Below are 18160 nucleotides of genomic sequence, written 5' to 3' on the forward strand. Positions count from 1 at the left end.
AGCTGACATCACTCGAATAACTAGACTGATGTTGGAGGCCCACTGTTTGACCTTTGGTATGTTGCTACGTAGGTGTTAGAGTTGTAACTTTTGTTAGATGAAGCACAGCGAAGCAGGTGTTATTAAAAAAAAAAAAAAAAAAAAAAAAAAAGAAAACAAAAAAACCCAAAACAAAACAAAAAAAGCCCACAACACATAATTTGCAGAAATAGCAGAACTAAACTTATGCAAGAATATTTGCCTGGTGACTTGCTACACCAATCAACAAGCGACAGTTCAAAACAGTCCAACAACAACTAAAGATGAAATAATCTGGAAGGTGCTCTCCACCTCATAAAACACATCCACCTCAGCCCGAAGGGGGGCAGCATGACTCTGGCTTTGGGGATGCCTGGGACCATGCTCGTATGTGGCCAGAACAGAAGCCCACTCAGACACCTTCTAGCAACCTGCTCCTCCCAACCTCTGACAACTGCTGCTCCTGTCAGCAAGGGAAGGGGAAGTAGAGATAGTCATTTTTGCTGTAACTGCCTACAAGATCACATAGGAAGAGGCGGTTGACTTCACAACTTAAGACTGCCTCTGATAAGAAAGAAAGAAGGGTGATTGTAATAGGAAATTCCCTTCTGAAAGGAACAGAGGGCCCAATATGCAGGGTTGACCCTCACCTTAGGGAAGTTTGTAGTCTACCTGGAGCCCGGATCAAGGATATTGCTAGAGAGCTCCCCAAACTGGTGCACCCGACAGACTACTACCCGCTGCTGGTCTTCCAGACAGATGGGGAGGAAGCTGCTTCCCATAGTCTGAGGGGAATGAAGAACGATTTCAAGGTCTTGGGAAGGATGGTGAAAGACTCAGGGGCTCAAGTGATCTTCTCTTCACTCCTTCCATCTTCAAGTGACGATGTGGGATGGAATAGGAAAATTCAGTCTCTTAATGGTTGGCTCCAAGACTGGTGCTACAGACAGGGCTTTGGATTTTTTGATAATGGTTGGTTTTATAAGTCACCAGTCCGGACAGTGTCAAGTGGGAAAGGTTTATCTCGCAGGGGCAAAAGGATGCTGGGGCAGGAATTAGCTGGGCTCATTTGGAGAGCTTTAAACTAGGCTCAAAGGGGGATGGGGTTGTAGCTGGGCTTGTCCCAGTGGGGCAGCATTCTAAAACTGATGAGGACCGGGTGGCCTCCTATGCCCCTAGGGAGAATTTGGTGTGCTCTGCTCGCTCCCTGAAATGCCTGTACACCAATGCGCCCAGCATGGGGAATAAGCAGGAGGAGTTAGAATCCTATGTTCGGTCGGGAGATTATGATCTGGTGGCAATTACGGAAACATGGTGGGACAGTTCACATGACTGGAATGTGGTCATGGATGGCTATGCCCTTTTCAGGAGAGACAGGCCAGCCAGGCGTGGTGGTGGAGTTGCTCTCTATGTGAGAGAGCAACTACAATGTACTAAATTCTGCCCAGGAGTGGATGACGAGCGAGTTGAGAGTGTATGGGTCAGGATCAAGGGACAGGCTGGCAGGGGTGACACTGTTGTGGGCGTCTGTTACAGGCCACCAGATAAGGCTGAGGAAGTTGATGAGGCCTTCTATGGGCAGTTGAGAGTGGCCTCACAGTCACAGGCCCTGGTTGTTGTGGGGGATTTTAACTTTCCTGATGTTTGCTGGAAGGACCATTCAGCCAGCCAGCCACAGTCCAGGAGGTTCCTCCAGTGCATTGATGATAACTTCCTCATGCAGATGGTGGAGGAGCCGACTAGGAGAGGTGCACTGCTGGATCTCATCCTCACTAACAAGGAGGGTCTGGTCGAAGCAGTAAAGGTTGAGGGCTGCCTGGGTTGCAGTGACCACGAGATGGTGGAGTTCAGCATTTTGGGTGGCAGGAACAGAATAGCAAGTAGAATTGCAACCCTGGACTTTAGCAGGGCTAACTTTGGCCTTTTCAAGCAATTGCTGGGGGAAATCCCATGGGCAAGACTGCTTGAAGGAAAAGGGGCCCAAGATAGCTGGATTGCATTCAGAGATTGCTTCTTCCACGCTCAGGATCAGAGCATCCCCACACGAAGAAAGTCAAGGAAGGGAGCCAGGAGGCCTGCGTGGTTGAATAGGGATCTGTTGCGTATGCTCAAGCAGAAAAGGAGAGTTTACAGGTCGTGGAAGCAGGGGCTGGCCACTTGGGAAGAATATAAGGCTGCTGTTAGAGGATGTAGGAAGGCAGCTAGGATAGCCAAGGCCTCCTTAGAATTACAGCTGGCGAGAGGGGTCAAGGACAGCAAAAAGAACTTTTTCAAATACATAGCAGATAAAAATAATACCAGAGGCAATGTAGGCCCACTGATGAACGGGGTGGGTGCCCTGGTGGCAGAAGATACAGAGAAGGCAGAATTACTGAATGCCTTCTTTGTCTCTGTCTACTCTGCCGGAGGCTGTCCTGGGGAGCCCTGCACCCCTGAGACCCCGGATGAAGCCAGGTCAATGGAGGAGTTTGCTTTAGTCAATGAGGACTGGGTTAGGGAGCAATTAAATAGTCTGGACATCCATAAATCCATGGGTCCAGATGGGATGCATCCGCGGGTGCTGAGGGAGCTGGCTGAAGTCATTGCTGGACCGCTCTCCATCATCTTTGCCAAGTCTTGGGAAACGGGGGAGGTGCCCGAGGACTGGAGGAAAGCAAATGTCACTCCAGTCTTCAAAAAGGGCAAGAAGGAAGACCCGGGTAATTATAGACCGGTCAGCCTCACCTCTGTCCCTGGGAAAGTAATGGAACAGCTTATCCTTGGTGCCATCTCAAGGCATATCAAGGATAAGAGGGTTATTAGGGGCAGTCAGCATGGCTTTACCAAGGGTAAGTCGTGCTTGACCAACCTCATAGCCTTTTATGAGAATGTAACAAGGTGGATGGATGATGGCAGAGCGGTGGATGTGGTCTACCTTGACTTCAGTAAAGCCTTTGACACAGTCTCTCACAGCATCCTCACAGCTAAGTTGAGGAGGTGTGGTGTAGACAATAGAGTAGTGAGGTGGGTTGCAAACTGGCTTAAGGAGAGAAGCCAGAGAGTGGTAGTCAATGGTGCGGAGTCTAGTTGGAGGCCAGTATCTAGTGCAGTGCCTCAGGGATCAGTACTGGGGCCAATATTATTCCATATATTCATTAACGATTTAGACGAGGGAATAGAGTGTACTATCAGCAAGTTTGCTGATGACACTAAGCTGGGAGGTGTGGCTGACACGCCAGAAGGCTGTGCTGCCATCCAGCGGGACCTAGACAGGCTGGAGAGTTGGGCGGGGAATAACCTAATGAAATTTAACAAGGGAAAGTGTAGAGTCCTGAATCTGGGCAGCAACAACCCCAGGTTCCAGTATAGGTTGGGAAATTACATATTAGAGAGCAGTGTAGGGGAAAGGGACCTGGGGGTCCTGGTGGACAACAGGATGACCATGAGCCAGCACTGTGCCCTTGTGGCCAGGAAGGCCAATAGCATCCTGGGGTGTATTAGAAGGGGGGTGGCTAGTAGATCGAGAGAGGTCTTCCTTCCCCTCTACTCCACCCTGGTGAGACCACATCTGGAATATTGTGTCCAGTTCTGGGCCCCTCAGTTCAAGAAGGACAGGGAACTGCTGGAGAGGGTCCAGCGTAGGGCGACGAAGATGATTAAGGGAGTGGAGCACCTCCCTTATGAAGAAAGGCTGAGGGAGCTGGGTCTCTTTAGTTTGGAGAAGAGGAGACTAAGGGGGGACCTCATTAATGTTTATAAATATATAAAGGGTGAGTGCCATGAGGATGGAGCCAGGCTCTTCTCGGTGGCAAACAGTGATAGGACAAGGGGTAATGGGATCAAGCTGGAACACAAGAGGTTCCGCTTAAATTTGAGAAAAAACTTCTTCTCAGTGAGGGTGACAGAGCACTGGCCCAGGCTGCCCAGGGAGGTTGTGGAGTCTCCTTCTCTGGAGACATTCAAAACCCGCCTGGACATGTTCCTGTGCGACCTCACTTAGGTGTTCCTGCTCCAGCAGGGGGATTGGACTAGATGATCTTTTGAGGTCCCTTCCAATCCCAAACATACTGTGATACTGTGAACTTTGTAGGGTTCTTTGCACTAAAAATCACTCTTTCACAGGGACAATAAATATCCCAACTCCTTCACACAGAACCAATTATTGCATAGTAATCAAGGCATGCATTTAGTCTGTCCAGACCTAACCACTGACATTACTAAAACTGCTGTCAGAAGTGGGATACGAAGGGAGCTTTGGACTGTGAAAAGAGGATTGTACAGCTGTAGTGCATCCAACAGATGTCCACAATGCAGAGACCACCTACAGCTGCCAAATTTGTTTGCCTGAGTGTAATCTTGCAGATCTTGAGGGTGGGTGCTCGGGGGTAAGAGCCTGTCAGGAAGTACGTTTAGAACTCCTACATGAGGCAGGATAGCACAAACATTTTGAAACTGGTTCTAAGCTAAGAGTAAGTGTCACTGTTTATTGCAGGACAACAATAAAGTGTGGCAGATGCTCTCTATTAACCCCCGCCCTCCCCACTAAGGAAAGGGAGTAGGAGGAAAAGGGAGAGAGGCTTACGAGTTGGAAAGTTAAGAAAGCTTTACTAATAATAGTAATAATGGAAGAAAACAATGCAAAATATACAAAACCAATATTGAATTTCCCAGAGTAGTGCAGCAGCAGTGGCAAGTCACCTGCTTTGGGGGCTGGCGTCTCGCCAGAGGCTGCCTGGCAGACACCAGGAAGTCCTGGACTGGATTCAGCAGTAGACAGGAACTGGATTCAGGAGTGCACGGACTGGAACCAGGATCAGGATTGCCGGCAGGGGAACAGGCAGGGTCCTCTACAGACACCGGCCATGGACAAAGAGAGCAAGACCCTCGTGATCTCCCACCTTTATACTGTGTATGACATGGATGGCATGGAATACCTCGTTGGTCAGTTTGGGTCACCTGTTCTGTCCACCCCTCCCTGCAAGCACAACCCTTTCACTTATGGGATGTACAAAATTTATCAGCAACCTTGGCTGCTATAGCAATAAAAGATAAACCTGGGCCTTTTCTGCATACTATTCCTATTGTTAGCTCAGTAAAACTGTAAGCATCAGGCATTATCAGCTCCGGAGCAAACACTGTCCGAAAAACATGCAGCCAACTTCAGAAAAATGCAGTTACTTAGAAGAACCTAGCTGAAAGGAAAATTAACTAACAGAGAACTGGTCTTGTTTTAAACAAAACCAGGACAGCAAGGGAACCTGGGATGTGACTCCTGAACTTCCAGTACCTGGATGGGATGACGAATGGGTGCCTTCGGCTGAGTGCCTGGTTGGCCCTCAAGGACAATTGGCGAAAATTTTAATAGGCACAGGAGCACAAATTTCAATACTGACACAAGAAACTGAAGCGGCTGACAGATTTCTGAAAGTGCATTTACAGCACCAAGGCTGGACAATTAATCTGACTAAAATGCTACTGTACTATTTTTAGGAATAGTTTGACATGGACAACTTAGAGAAATTCCAGATAAGGTACAGCACACAGTCCAGCAGTTTTCTGTACCAGCTGCACTAAAACAATCACATGCTTTTTTTGGTTTTTTTTAGGGCATGAGAGAACTTTTATCCCCACATCTTCTGTGGAGGAGGATTCCCCTTGTGAAGGGTTAACAGAAGAGCACAATAAGGTCAATTCACCTGAATCACAAAACAATAGGGAAGTAGATAATATGGCCTCTGCCGAGCTGCATGCTCAAGCTCTAAATGTGCATATAGTTTGTGGACATGGATTAGCTTATATTGCACACACATGGGACATTGCTCACATTCAAACCCCTTTGCTATTATATACTTATAAAACATGCTCACATCATTGTGCTACTTGTACACAGCTACATTTAAGGGCATTATGTAGGCCATGGGGAAAGATAAAATGGGGTCAGTGGGCCGCGAATACCTGTCAGGTTGATTGTATGGGCCCCCTGCCCCAGTCTAGGGGGTGGCAATACGTATACACTGCTGTGGATACAGTGTCAGGACTAACTACAGGGGAAATGGAATTATTCACACCAATGGATTGTGAAGTGGGACTGCAGCCTATTGATCTAGATGTAAAAATCCATGTAATAACTTCAGAGAATGCCGTATGGCTTTGTACCTTGACTTCTCCTCTTATTTTACATCCTTTGCTAATGTCAGATTCTCAAGTTCTTGTGTTTCAGGTATCTTCAATAAATACCTGTACCTTATCTAGAGGAGACAGCATTGGAACAGTGTTATTGGTGTCAAGAATGCAACACTGCATTGAAGTTCAATCTGAAAAAGCACAAGCCAGAGCTCTCCAAACTGTGTGGGTAATTACCTCACATCAGGTTATCAGACCTAGAGTAGCATCAGCTGCAGGAGCTGGAGAAATGTTTTGTATTACTGGGAGGTGATGGCCTTTCCTATCACAGGCTGGCTCGTCATGCTTTGCAATCTTGTATTACGAGCCTATGCCCTGGATATGTTTCCACAAGACCAATATATAAATACTTAGATTTGGTTTGCCTCTACTGTAACTACCTCATCTGCCTTTTGTATTAAGGGAAGACTAACAGTAGCAGATCTTTTGACAATATGTTTTATCAGCATGACAACCCTGGTAGTTGTATTGCAGAATTATACCATGCTAAGGGATTTTGATATTAATGTTTCTTATTGTTATTTTTCTGAGTAGGTAAAGGCTATAAACGCTGCTTTGATTTTGAAGGCATGTGTTGCTTCAACATAACTGATGAATTATCCAGCATGGAAGACAGCATTTGACATCCTCAGCACTTGATGCATCAAATGAAACAATATACTGACAATGCCTGGCTGAATAACTCATTTAATTCCTTGATGAGACGAATGGGACACCTGATTTAAAGCATTATTGTACATATATGTTTATTCCTTTTCCTATATGTGTTTATTATGTATCTCTGTAAATTGCTCTGTGCTACACCTCACAAGCCCAAGTGAACAGCTCTGGCTTTGCTGGCCCCAGCAGAAGCAGTTTCTTGAGTGAGGGGGTGGAATGTATGGGAATGGCACAAGAATGGCGAGGAGGAACATTGTAAGTATGCTCAAGCAACTGCAGCTGGGGTGTAGAAAAGCACGTAAACCACAAGTAGAACCTCTGTGTTTAGATAATGGGCCTGTGAATAACTGTAAAGGTACTTCATCATACATCCTTGAGACTCCTAAAGGCAAAGATCAAAGCAGTGGTGCAAAATGCAGAATTAGTGCACAATGGATTTTCCCTTACTTCTAATGGGATAACCTGTCTGGCAGACCCTGCTGAGGCCAGTCTATTTCATCTTTTTGTTTTGCAGCTTCCTCTAAGATGAAAGTATAATATATCATCCTATTGCTGCTGAAGGTACATCATGTCCTGATGAGACTGAAGGGGAGTGGAAAGTATTATCAGTGGGAGACCTTATTCGGATGGTCACTGTCAAAAACGAGAACTTTGATCCTAATTCTTCATCCGGTTGTGATTTTGTTAGCTCTAACAGTATTGCACTACTTACTTGCAACCATTTTACATATAAGAGTCTGGTAAACATCTAAGAACATACTCCCTGTTAGTCATGAGATATCTCTCAATAGTACAATTGATACCGACATTTTATATTACTAAAGCTATTTGCTTAACAGAAGTTCACATGCATGTTAACACTGTATATAGACAATATTAATTAACATTTAAACCAAGCAATTTATCAAACGATTGGACTCTTACAGCTGATCTACAATTTGCCACATATTTATGACATAGGGGCAAGAGGTAACCGCACTACCACTCTATGAGAGAAGAAAGTAGGTTGACTGTAGTCAGGGGGTGGAGCATGGCAAATGCACTCGACACACACACACACACACACACACACCCCCAGCCAAACCAGTAGCAGTAGAATCATTTTGGTTGGAAGAGACCCTCAGGATCATCGGGTCCAACCATAACCTAACCTAACTCTAGCACTAAACCATGTCCCTAGGAACCTCATCTAAACGCCTTTTAAACACCTCCAGGGTTGGTGACTCCACCACTGCCCCGGGCAGCCTGTTCCAATGCCTGACAACCCTTTTTGTGAAGAATTTTTTTCCTAATATCCAATCTAAACCTCCCCTGGTACAACTTGAGGCCATTTCCCCTTGTCCTATCTCTTGCTACTTGGGAGAAGAGACCAACACCCTCCATGCTACAACCTCCTTTCAGGCAGTTGTAGACAGCGAAAAGGCCTCCCCGCGGCATCCTTTTCTCCCGGGTAAACAGCCCCAGCTCCCTCAACTGCTCCTTATAAGACTTGAGCTCCAGGCCCCTCACCAGCTTCGTCGCCCTCCTCTGCACTCTCTCTAGTACCTCAATGTCCTTCTTATGATGAGGAGCCCATAACTGAACACAGTATTCAAGGTGGGGCCTCATCAGTGCTGAGTACACTGGCACAATCACTTCTCTAGTCCTGCTGGCCACACTATTTCTGATACAAGCCAGGATGCTGTTGGCCTTTTTGGACACCTGGGCATGCTGCTGGCTCATATTCAGCCGGCTGCCAGTCAGCACCCCCAGATCCTTTTCTGCCAGGCAGCTTTCCAGCCACTCTTCCCTGAGCCTGTAGCGCTGCCTGGGGTTCTTGTGACCCAAGTGCAGGACCCGGCACTTGGCCATGTTAAACCTCAGGCAATTGGCCTCAGCCCAACGATCCAGCTGATCCAGATCCCTCTGTATGGCCTTCGTACCCTCCAGCAGATCAACACTCCCACCCAATTTGGTGTCATCTGCAAACTTACTAAGGGTGCACTCAATCCCTTCATTCCGATCATTGATCAAGAGATTAAACAAAACTGGCCCCAACACTGAGCCCTGGGGAACACCACTCGTGACTGGCCGCCAACTGGATTTGGCCATGAGCTGCCAGCTTCTCCAGGAGAATGCTGTGGGATACGGTGTCAAAGGCTTTACTGAAGTCTAAGTACACAACATCCAGAGCCTTTTCCTCATCTACTAGGTGGGTCACCTTGTCATAGAAGGGGATCAGGTTGGTATAGCAACTGAAAACTGACAAAGTTGTGGGTACAGGTAGTCTCATGCATACCTTTCCCACTATACGCAATTGGGGACAGGCGGGGAATGACAGTGTCAGGGATTGTGGTGGCCCATCCACCTATGGGGGTGTACATTGGAAGAAGAGGAAGAAACTGAAACCATGTTATCTTTACACGGTGCTGATTTCTGAGACTGTATTGGTTCTGGCTGGGATGGAGTTAACTTCCCGCATAGCAGCCCTCATAGTGCTTTGCTTTGTATTTGTAGCTAGAAAGGTGTTGATAAACCATCAGTGTTTTGGCTATAGCTGAGCAGTGCTGCACAGCATAAAGGTTGTCTCTCCAGGCCCCACCCCCTCACCCCCCCCCCCCCCTTCCCCTCAAAGGCCAGTAGGCTCGAGAGTGGGCAAGAGGTTGGGAGGAGACATAGCCAGGACAGCTGAGCCAAACTGACCAAAGGGATATTCCATACCACATGACATCGTGCTGAGCAATAGAAGCTAAGAGAAGAAAGTGTGTCGGCGGGGGGCATTTGTTATTAAGGCGTTTCTCTTCTGAAGCATACTAAGGCCCAGGAAGTGGCTGGACATGGTCTGCTGATGGTAAGTAGAGGATAATTTCTTCTTTTTCTTTTCTTTTCTTTTCTTTTCTTTTCTTTTCTTTTCTTTTCTTTTCTTTTCTTTTCTTTTCTTTTCTTTTCTTTTCTTTTCTTTTCTTTTCTTTTCTTTTCTTTTCTTTTCTTTTCTTTTCTTTCTTTTCTCTTTTCTTTTCTTTTCTTTTCTTTTCTTTTCTTTTCTTTTCTTTTCTTTTCTTTTCTTTTCTTTTCTTTTCTTTTCTTTTCTTTTCTTTTCTTTTCTTTTCTTTTCTTTTCTTTTCTTTTCTTTTCTTTTCTTTTCTTTTCTTTTCTTTTCTTTTTTCTTTCTTTTTTCTTTCTTTTTTTTTTGTTGTTTTGTTTTTCTTTCTTTCCGTGCACGACCATTGCTTTCTTTCATTAAACCACCTTTATCTCGACTCACCAGTTTTTCATCTTGTTTTCTCCCGCTGTCCTGCTGAGGGGAGGCAGTGGCAGAGTGGGTTCGGGGATGTGGGCACCAACGGCTTAGAGCTAGATAACCGGGAGGCACCATGGTTGGGGGTCTCTGTCCAGTGATGGAGCTGTGGATAGTGCAATCAGATCTTGTGGTGAAACTAATCTGTGACATAGACTGCTTGCTGCTGGGGTGAGAGGATGTGATTTACAGAAAGAGGACCTCCTGGATATGTGCATCCAGAACTGGTGGCACGTGACTGAAGAAGGGATTCAGAGATTAAGGGAATGAGCAGTGGTCAAAGTGCTGTATGGCATAACAGCCCACCTTTGATCAGTCTGGACCAAGAGGGGGTGACCCAGGCCATTTGGAAGTGATCGGTTTGTGGGGAGGGTCCTCGGTTAGCCAGTACCATGGCTGGGATGATCTTAGGAACCAATTCCTTGGCCCCGGTGGAGGAAGAAGGTGATGCACTCCATCTGTGAAGTTTCTGCCTCCTCCACTGTTAAGGCGCGGGTGGCCGCCATGTGAGAACAAGAGGACCCAGTGCCACCTGCTGATGGACTGAAGGAGCAGATGCCCCAGAGTGACCCACGGAGCTCTGTGGGCATGGCTGTAAGAGCAATGGAAGGACATGGCCCGGTGGCATGGCAGAAGCACCAGGGAGTTGGCCACCCAGGTACCTGAACTCCAACAGCAAGAAAGGACATCCGCCAAGCCACAGCAGGCTGAGAATGGCCTCACACCATCAGCCCCACCAGCAGAAGAATCCTCCTACACCTTTCTCCTGGAAGAATTGGCTCTGATAAACCTCCCGTAGGGAAGCCCTGCCCCCAGCCAGGATGGGAAAAGGGATGAAGAAGATGTTACAGAGGATAACAGGATTTACTGTTCCACCCATCCTCTCCCTTTCCCTGAGCTTTTATTGCTGAGCACAACGTCATATGGTATGGAATAGCAGTATCTCTACTTCGTGTGGGACGTAAACTGTCACAGGGTGTCCCAGAATAAGTGGACGGCTTTTTTCTACTACTGTTGCTGCTGCTGCCACTGATCTAATGCAGGCTGGTACTCCCGCTGCGATGGGATTTAGTTGTGCGGAGTAGTATGCAACTGGTCTTTGGTGGGGTCCTAACTTCTGTGTTATCCCCTTTCCTTCATGTACATACACATTAAAGGTCTTTGCATAATCTGGGAGTCCTAGGGCTAAGGCTCCTTTTATTGCTTTAAAGGCTCACTTCCTTTCTGGGCCCCATGCAATAGGCTCTACTTCCACATCTCTTGATGCTTCTGTTAGGGGTTTTGTTAGTTCTCCTAACCCAGGGAACCACGGCTGACAGAATCCTACTGCTCCAAGGAATCTGCGTACCTGTTTCTTTGTGACCGGATGTGGAAGTTAAACTATAACGTCTACCCTTTCTGGGTGCATTTCTCGCTGTCCTTCCCTTAAAATAAAACCTTAAGTATTTTACTTCTTTCTGACACAGCTGGGACACAGTTTGGACAGAGATGCACAGTGCCCTTTCTCCACTAAGGCAGTGCATAAATGCGCAGTATCTATTGTACAGGCGCTTTCATCCTTACTTGCTACTAGTAAATCATGTACATATTGCACAGAAACATATTCACGCAGCAGTTTTATATCTCTTAAATCATTTCCCAGTATTCACAAAAAAAAACAGTAGGCGACCCTGCCAACCCTTGTGGGAGACGTGCCCAGGACAGTTGCTGTCCTTTCCACGTGAAAGCAAACAGAAGTTGGCTGTTTTCATCTAGTGGGATATGAAAAAAAACACAGCAGTTAGATCAATTACAGTAAAACATTTTGCCCAATGCGGTATTTGCAGGAGTATAGTGGAGGGATCGGGCACTACTGGGTAAGGAACCACTACGTGCTGGCTAATTGCCCGTAAATCTTGTACAAAGCGATATTCTGGGTCTCCATCTTCATCTAATCTATTTTTCTTTACCGGGAGTATAGGAGTATTGTAGGGTGACTCACATACTTTTAAGATTCCCTGAGCTAGACATTTGCCAATTTGGTTTTGAACGCTTTTTTCTGCTTCTTGGGGGAGAGGGTACTGTTTCACAGCAGGAGGAACTCCTCCCTTTCATCATACGCAAACACAGCCACACCTAGATTTTTTTGCAGGTTTCCCCCTTGCCAGCCGGGCACATGGTCTTTAAAATACTTCCGTATGTCGGGGGTCGCTTGATCCACAAACACACTATTTGCAAGTGCTTCCTTAAAATTCTGCTGGGTCATTCTCCCATATTTCAACAAGGCTTGTCAGAGCTGACCCCCAAATCACTGGGGTGTTCATCTAATCTCTGCCTACATTCTTGCACTGTAGTCCAATTAACCCCTAACTCGCCACACGCTCTAATTGCTTCCACTAGAAGGGCAAGTGGTTCTATCCCCACTATTATTATAATCCCAATTTGGATCAATAGCTGGTCAGGGATTCCCATTCCCTCCAACCCGCTGAGCTAGTTCTGCATCCTTATTATTTGCTCTCTCTTGTCAGGTTGAAATAGTTCCTTCAAGAGTATCTGAGTATCTTTCCAATTCGGGTTATATCCAGTACATATATTAGAGAACAACTGAGCACATCTTTCAGCATCTTCTCTCAGTCTTGGCGTTTTGCCTCCCCATATGGCTAAGATCACTAGGATTCCAAGGCTGTTCAGTATATACATTTCACACAGGCAGAGCCCCCCCCACCCCCCTCCCCCTGGTTGCATAGCAGCAGGATTAGGTAGTGTGTACACATACGCAGGCACGTCGCAAGAAGAGCCAGAGGCCACGAATGCATTGCAAAGAGCAAGTTTTATTTTAGTTACCTCTCTACTGGGGGATCTCCGAAGCCACACCTAAGCTCCCAGGCAGAGGTGACAGCAGCGGGGACGCAGGCGCTGGTCAGTTCAGCCCTGCTGGAAGATCACCGGGCCTGCTGAGCTCGCCCGTATTTCAAGGCTTCAGGCAGGCGCAGCCTCCCGCTCTTTCTCACAACAAAGCAGGAATCTCAGAAATAGTGATAAGGTGCCTAGAGTTTCTCACAGGCCTATGTTATCTAACACAGAGGTTCTACTCATCAAGCACACGAGGTCAGCAAAACAATTAGTGTGATGTATGTGCTTTTTCTATAGACAGGTGCAAGTCACTTGAGCGTATTTACATTTAACTAATCTCCTCGCCAAATCTTCCGCTATATCCCCATACAGGTAGCACAATAGAAATTGTAGGATAGAGTCCGGCAGCTGGCAGAGTAGCATCAGAGGACAGAGAAGAAGTGAAAGGTGGGGCAGACGCAGTCTGAACTCTGCCATTTGGAGCACTAGCTTCAGCTACGGTACGCATTACCTCTTTTGTCCCAATTCCCTGACTCGGGTGCTTTCTCCCACACGCCCAGTCACCCCAAACATGCCAAAAATCCATTTGTCCCAGGAATCTGTTTTCTAGGTGATGTCGCAAGAAGGTATGTTTCTGCTGATCAAAGGATCCTTGCGACGGCCACCGTTCTGCTGGGCTTCCGTTTTCAGTTATAAATGGCCCATCTTCTCAACATAAGGTCATTGCGCGCTTTGTTGACAAACTCGCTGTACCATACATTTTTTCCCAATTTTGTAATACCTCGGCTAAGGGCGTACCCTTCTCTATGCCGGGTATATTCCCCATTGCCTTTAACTATATGCTATGTACGCTTTATGCTGATCAGGCCGCGTGCTACCCTGCTAATTTGTACGCTTTACGCTGCCACGCACCCCCTCCTTTGTGTGCGCTTTACACTGCCATGCACCTGTGAACAAGCTGCAGCAGTACTTTCCCTAAATCTGCTCTGGGAATTTTAACACTCCCCCTTTGGTGCCTCCTGCTCTCCAAAGGTCCCAGGTGAACTCACCCGTTGCCGGCAGTTGAATGTTTGAAGACGAGAGGCTCTGAAGGTGGCGGCCTAGGGTCCCATCTGGGGCGCCAAACTGTTAGATAAGTTTCTTTTCCCTAGGTTTCCCATTGCAAAGACTCAGGCATGGATTCTAGAAATTCTCCTAAAATAAATAATTTATTTGCAAGGTACAGCGTAGAGCAGCTCGAGCTGGGTGCCTCCTGAAGAGGGACGCTCAGCAGAAAAACAAGCTTGCACAGTTATACCCCCACAATCCAAGACCCTACCCCCCACGCGTCAGCCCAGGCCAATTGCAAAATTAGAGTCTGGGGTCTCCCCGTTCTTCATCGGATCTCTTAATTTTCGTCAGGTGGGCCGTCAATTGAAGTTCCGACCTTCAGTTGCTATTTTGCACCCACAGCTGGAGAAAATAAGTTCTTGGTAATAGTCAAAACATTCTTCTGTTAGACGCCATTCTGTTCCTTTACTTATCTCCAGGGATGCAGCACCCCTTATCTTCTAGCTTGAAGACTCTGAGGCCTTTTTTACTTAAAGAAGCAGAAGGTTCAAAGTTCCACAGCTTGCAGAAGTTATGCTAAGCAAACTTACTTATGCTAAGCGAATTCTATATAAGCAGTTTCTGGGCTTCAAATGGCAAGATGGGTGCCACCTCGTTCCTGTTGACGTGACTGACAAGATTGTGGCAATGGCACCACCAACCAATAAAAAGGAAACGCAAATGTTTCTTGGAATGGTAGTATTTTGGCAAATGCACATCTGCAGATACAGTCAGCTTGGGAACCCGCTGTACCAAGTCACCAGAAAAGAGCTCATATGAGAGGGGAACCGAGCAACAACAAGCCTTTGACCAGGTAAAACAAGAAGCAGCACATGCAGTTGCCCTGGGGCCCGTCAGAACCAGTCCAAGTGTCCAAAATGTGCTATACACATCAGCAGGGGACAAAACAAGCCAGTAGAGTTTATGTCAGAAAGCACTAGGAGAGACCAGAGGAAGACCCCTTGGATTCTGGAGCCGAGGCTACCAAGATACTGACAAAAACTATATCCCGACGGAAAAAAAAAAAATTAAAAATTAGCCACCTATGAAGGAATGTGGGCAGCATCTGAAGTGGTGGGGACAGAATCACAACTGCTGCTGGCACCTAGGCTACCAGTATTTCACTGGATGCTGAAAGGAGAAATGCCCTCATGTGGCAAGTGCTACCTGGAGTAAATGGACAGCCCTGATTACCCAGTGGGCTCACAGATGTCCGGGCCTGATAGAAGAACTCATGGAATGGCCTGAAAAATCATGATTTTGGGGTCTCACCCAGGGTATTACCACACGCTCAAGAAGCCTCAGGATATGACAGGCTATCTGAAGATGAGCGCCAATATGCCCTGTTCACTGACAGCTCTTGACAAATTATTGGCAATCAGAGAAGACAGAAACCTGCCATTTGGAATCCTGTCCCATGGATGATAAAAACCAGATGAAGGTGAAGGACAATTGAGTCAGTCCACTGAAGTCCAAGACATAAGAATGGCCATCGATGTAGCATTACAGAGGAAATAGCCTAGGTTATACCTGCATACTGACTCCTGGATGGTGGCCAACACCCTCTGGGACTGGATCATACAGCGGAAACAGAGGAAGTGGCAGAGACAAGGAAAACCTATTTGGATGGCTAACTTGAGGGAAAACATCGCACAGGATTTGGTAAATCTTCATGCGCCAGTGTGACACGTTGATGCGTGTACTGGGTCTGGCTGGGATGGAGTTAATTTTCTTCATAGCAGCCTCTGTGGTGCTGTGCTTTACATGTGTGACTAAAACAGTGTTGGCAACACAATAATGTTTTAGCTGTTGCTGAACAGTGCTTACACAGTGTCAAGGCTGCCTCTGTTTCTCACTCTGCCCTCCCCCCAGGGAGTAGGCTAGGGGTGGGCAAGAGGATGGGAGGGGACACAGACGGGACAGCTGACCTGAACTGACCAAAGAGTTATTACTTTTTTTTTTTTTTTTTTCTTAACTTTCTCCCCCCACCCCTTATTAAACTATCTTTGTCTCGACCCACAAGTTTTCTCACTTTGGGCCTTCCAATTATCTCCCCCATCTTTGGGGGGGGAAGGGGGGGGGGAAGTGAGCCAGCCCGGGTCAACCCACCACAGTCCTTTTTGACACCCAACGTGAGGCTTGAGGGGTCTGAGATAACAACAGATTTGACCTTTGCATGCTAGATGGAATTTACGGTTGTTATACCTGTTTAGCTGTTGCTTGACAAGTTGTTACTCGCTGTTGCTGGTCGCAATGTTGACTTAATTGTTCTCTACACTGGTTCCCCTACCTGCTCCATGTCATACTTCCTCTCTTGCTGTACATCAAATTTGAGGGCTTGTTAAAGGCCGGTTTTGGCTTCTGCAGTTTGCTGTGCTGTTTATCACTTTGTTGTGTTTTGCCTGGCAGAGTTATGATAAAAGCACTGGCCTTGAGCCTAATCAGGTATTTGGGCCCTGCATTGCTGCTGTCTCAGTACTTCGGGGACCATCTGGTGGAGAGAATTAACAATTACACTTTTTTCCTCTTGGAGAGTCAATTTGTGGAGGAAAGAAAAAACGGCACCTTCTCCTTCTCCTGTGGGGTAGATGTTTTCTGCATTGTTACAATGTCTCTTCAGTTTCTTGAACATCCTTGGGTAATCAGAGTGCTCATATTGGTGCGTGTCAATGTCGTGGTTTAACCCCAGCCAGCACCACACAGCTGCTCGCTCAGTCCCCCCACAGTGGGATGGGAGAGAGAATTGGAAGGGTAAAAGTAAGAAAACTCGCGGGTTGAGATACAGACAGTTCAATAGGTAAAGCAAAAGCCGCGTGTGCAAGCAAAGCAAAATGAGGAATTCATTCACTACTTCCCATCTCCAGGAAAGCAGGGCTCCGTCACACATAATGGTTACTTGGGAAGACAATCTCCGAATGTCCGCCTCTTCCTTTTTCTTTCCTGCAGCTTTTATTGCTGAGCATGACATCATATGGTATGGAATATCCTTTTGGTCAGTTGGGGTCAGCTGTCCCAGCTGTGTCCCCTCCCAATTTCTTGTGCACCCCCAGCCTACTCACTGGTGGAGCGGTGTAAGAAGCAGAAAAGGCCTTGACGCTGTGTAAGCACCGCACAGCAGTAACTAAAACATCCCCGTATTATCAGACTGTTTTCAGCACATAGCCCCATACAAGCTACTATGAAGAAAATTAACTCTATCCCAGCCAAAATCAGTACAGTCAAGAATCTGTTTCCGGCCTTTCTGGAAAAAGCAAAGTTAACTGACTATTTAGGAATATCACACAGGGATGTGCCCTGAAGCAGTCTGATCCTGGGTGGCAAGGTGCGCGCAAGAATATGGGCAGGTAGCTAGAGCATTTTGCAGCTCCGATGGTCTGGGACTTCATTCCCAAACAAGTGCAGAATCCCAATGAAGTAGCAGAACACTTTTTAAAAAGGATGCCCCAGCTATGCCAGAGAGAAACAACTTCTCGCACTGTGCTGGGGCCTGGTCTACGCCTACCGAGCCACTGTTCAGCGCCCTCAAGGGGGTGAGAGGGTCTCTGAAGACATACAAACTAACACTGTGACTAAACCAGACACCCAGCCCTCAACACTTGCTCCTATAGTCAAGAAGAAACAATGGAAAGGGAAATCAACTCAGTCAGTAAGAGAGGAAGAAGCTTCTCCTAAGAGGAAGCAGAAGAAGAATCAGAAGAGGCAGCCTGTTCTCCAGCAGAGCAGTCACAAGAACAGGAGGGGGAAGAGACAGAAATCATAAACAAGTCAGAAACCACCCGGTCCCTATCCCTGAGTGAGCTGCGAGAGATACAGAAAGATTTCAGCTGTCATCCGGGCGAGCAAATTATCACCTGGTTGCTCCAATGATGGGATACTGGGGCCAACAGTCAGGAATTAGAGGGCAAGGAAGCCTAGCAGCTGCGATCCTTCACTAGGGACCGGGGTATTGACAGAGGGATTGGAAGAGGGGCAACAATCCACAGCCTCTGGAGGCAGCTCCTGTCAAGCGTGAAGGTGAGGTATCCCATCAAGGAAGATCTTGTAAACTACCGAGGCAAGTGGAAGGAAGTATCCAGTATCTCAGGGAATAAGCAGCGGTGGAGGTGACCTACAGCAACGTGG

General features: G+C 47.0%; 1 protein-coding gene and 1 long non-coding RNA gene across 6 annotated transcripts in view; one reads left to right on the plus strand and one right to left on the minus strand.

Annotated features, from left to right (window-relative positions):
* LOC135577050 (lens epithelium-derived growth factor-like) overlaps positions 1 to 18160 on the minus strand; it is a 67438-nt gene that overhangs the window by 28471 nt on the left and 20807 nt on the right. The gene's annotated exons all lie outside the window — the stretch shown is intronic.
* Positions 9466 to 18160, plus strand: part of LOC135577052 (uncharacterized) — a 37746-nt gene continuing 29051 nt past the window's right edge. Inside the window, exon 1 of the long non-coding RNA XR_010468656.1 lies at positions 9466 to 9670. This is a non-coding gene — a long non-coding RNA (uncharacterized LOC135577052). The remainder of the gene's footprint in view (positions 9671 to 18160) is intronic.

Source organism: Columba livia, chromosome W (assembly GCF_036013475.1).
Source record: "Columba livia isolate bColLiv1 breed racing homer chromosome W, bColLiv1.pat.W.v2, whole genome shotgun sequence".
NCBI classification, from domain to species: Eukaryota; Metazoa; Chordata; class Aves; order Columbiformes; family Columbidae; genus Columba; species Columba livia.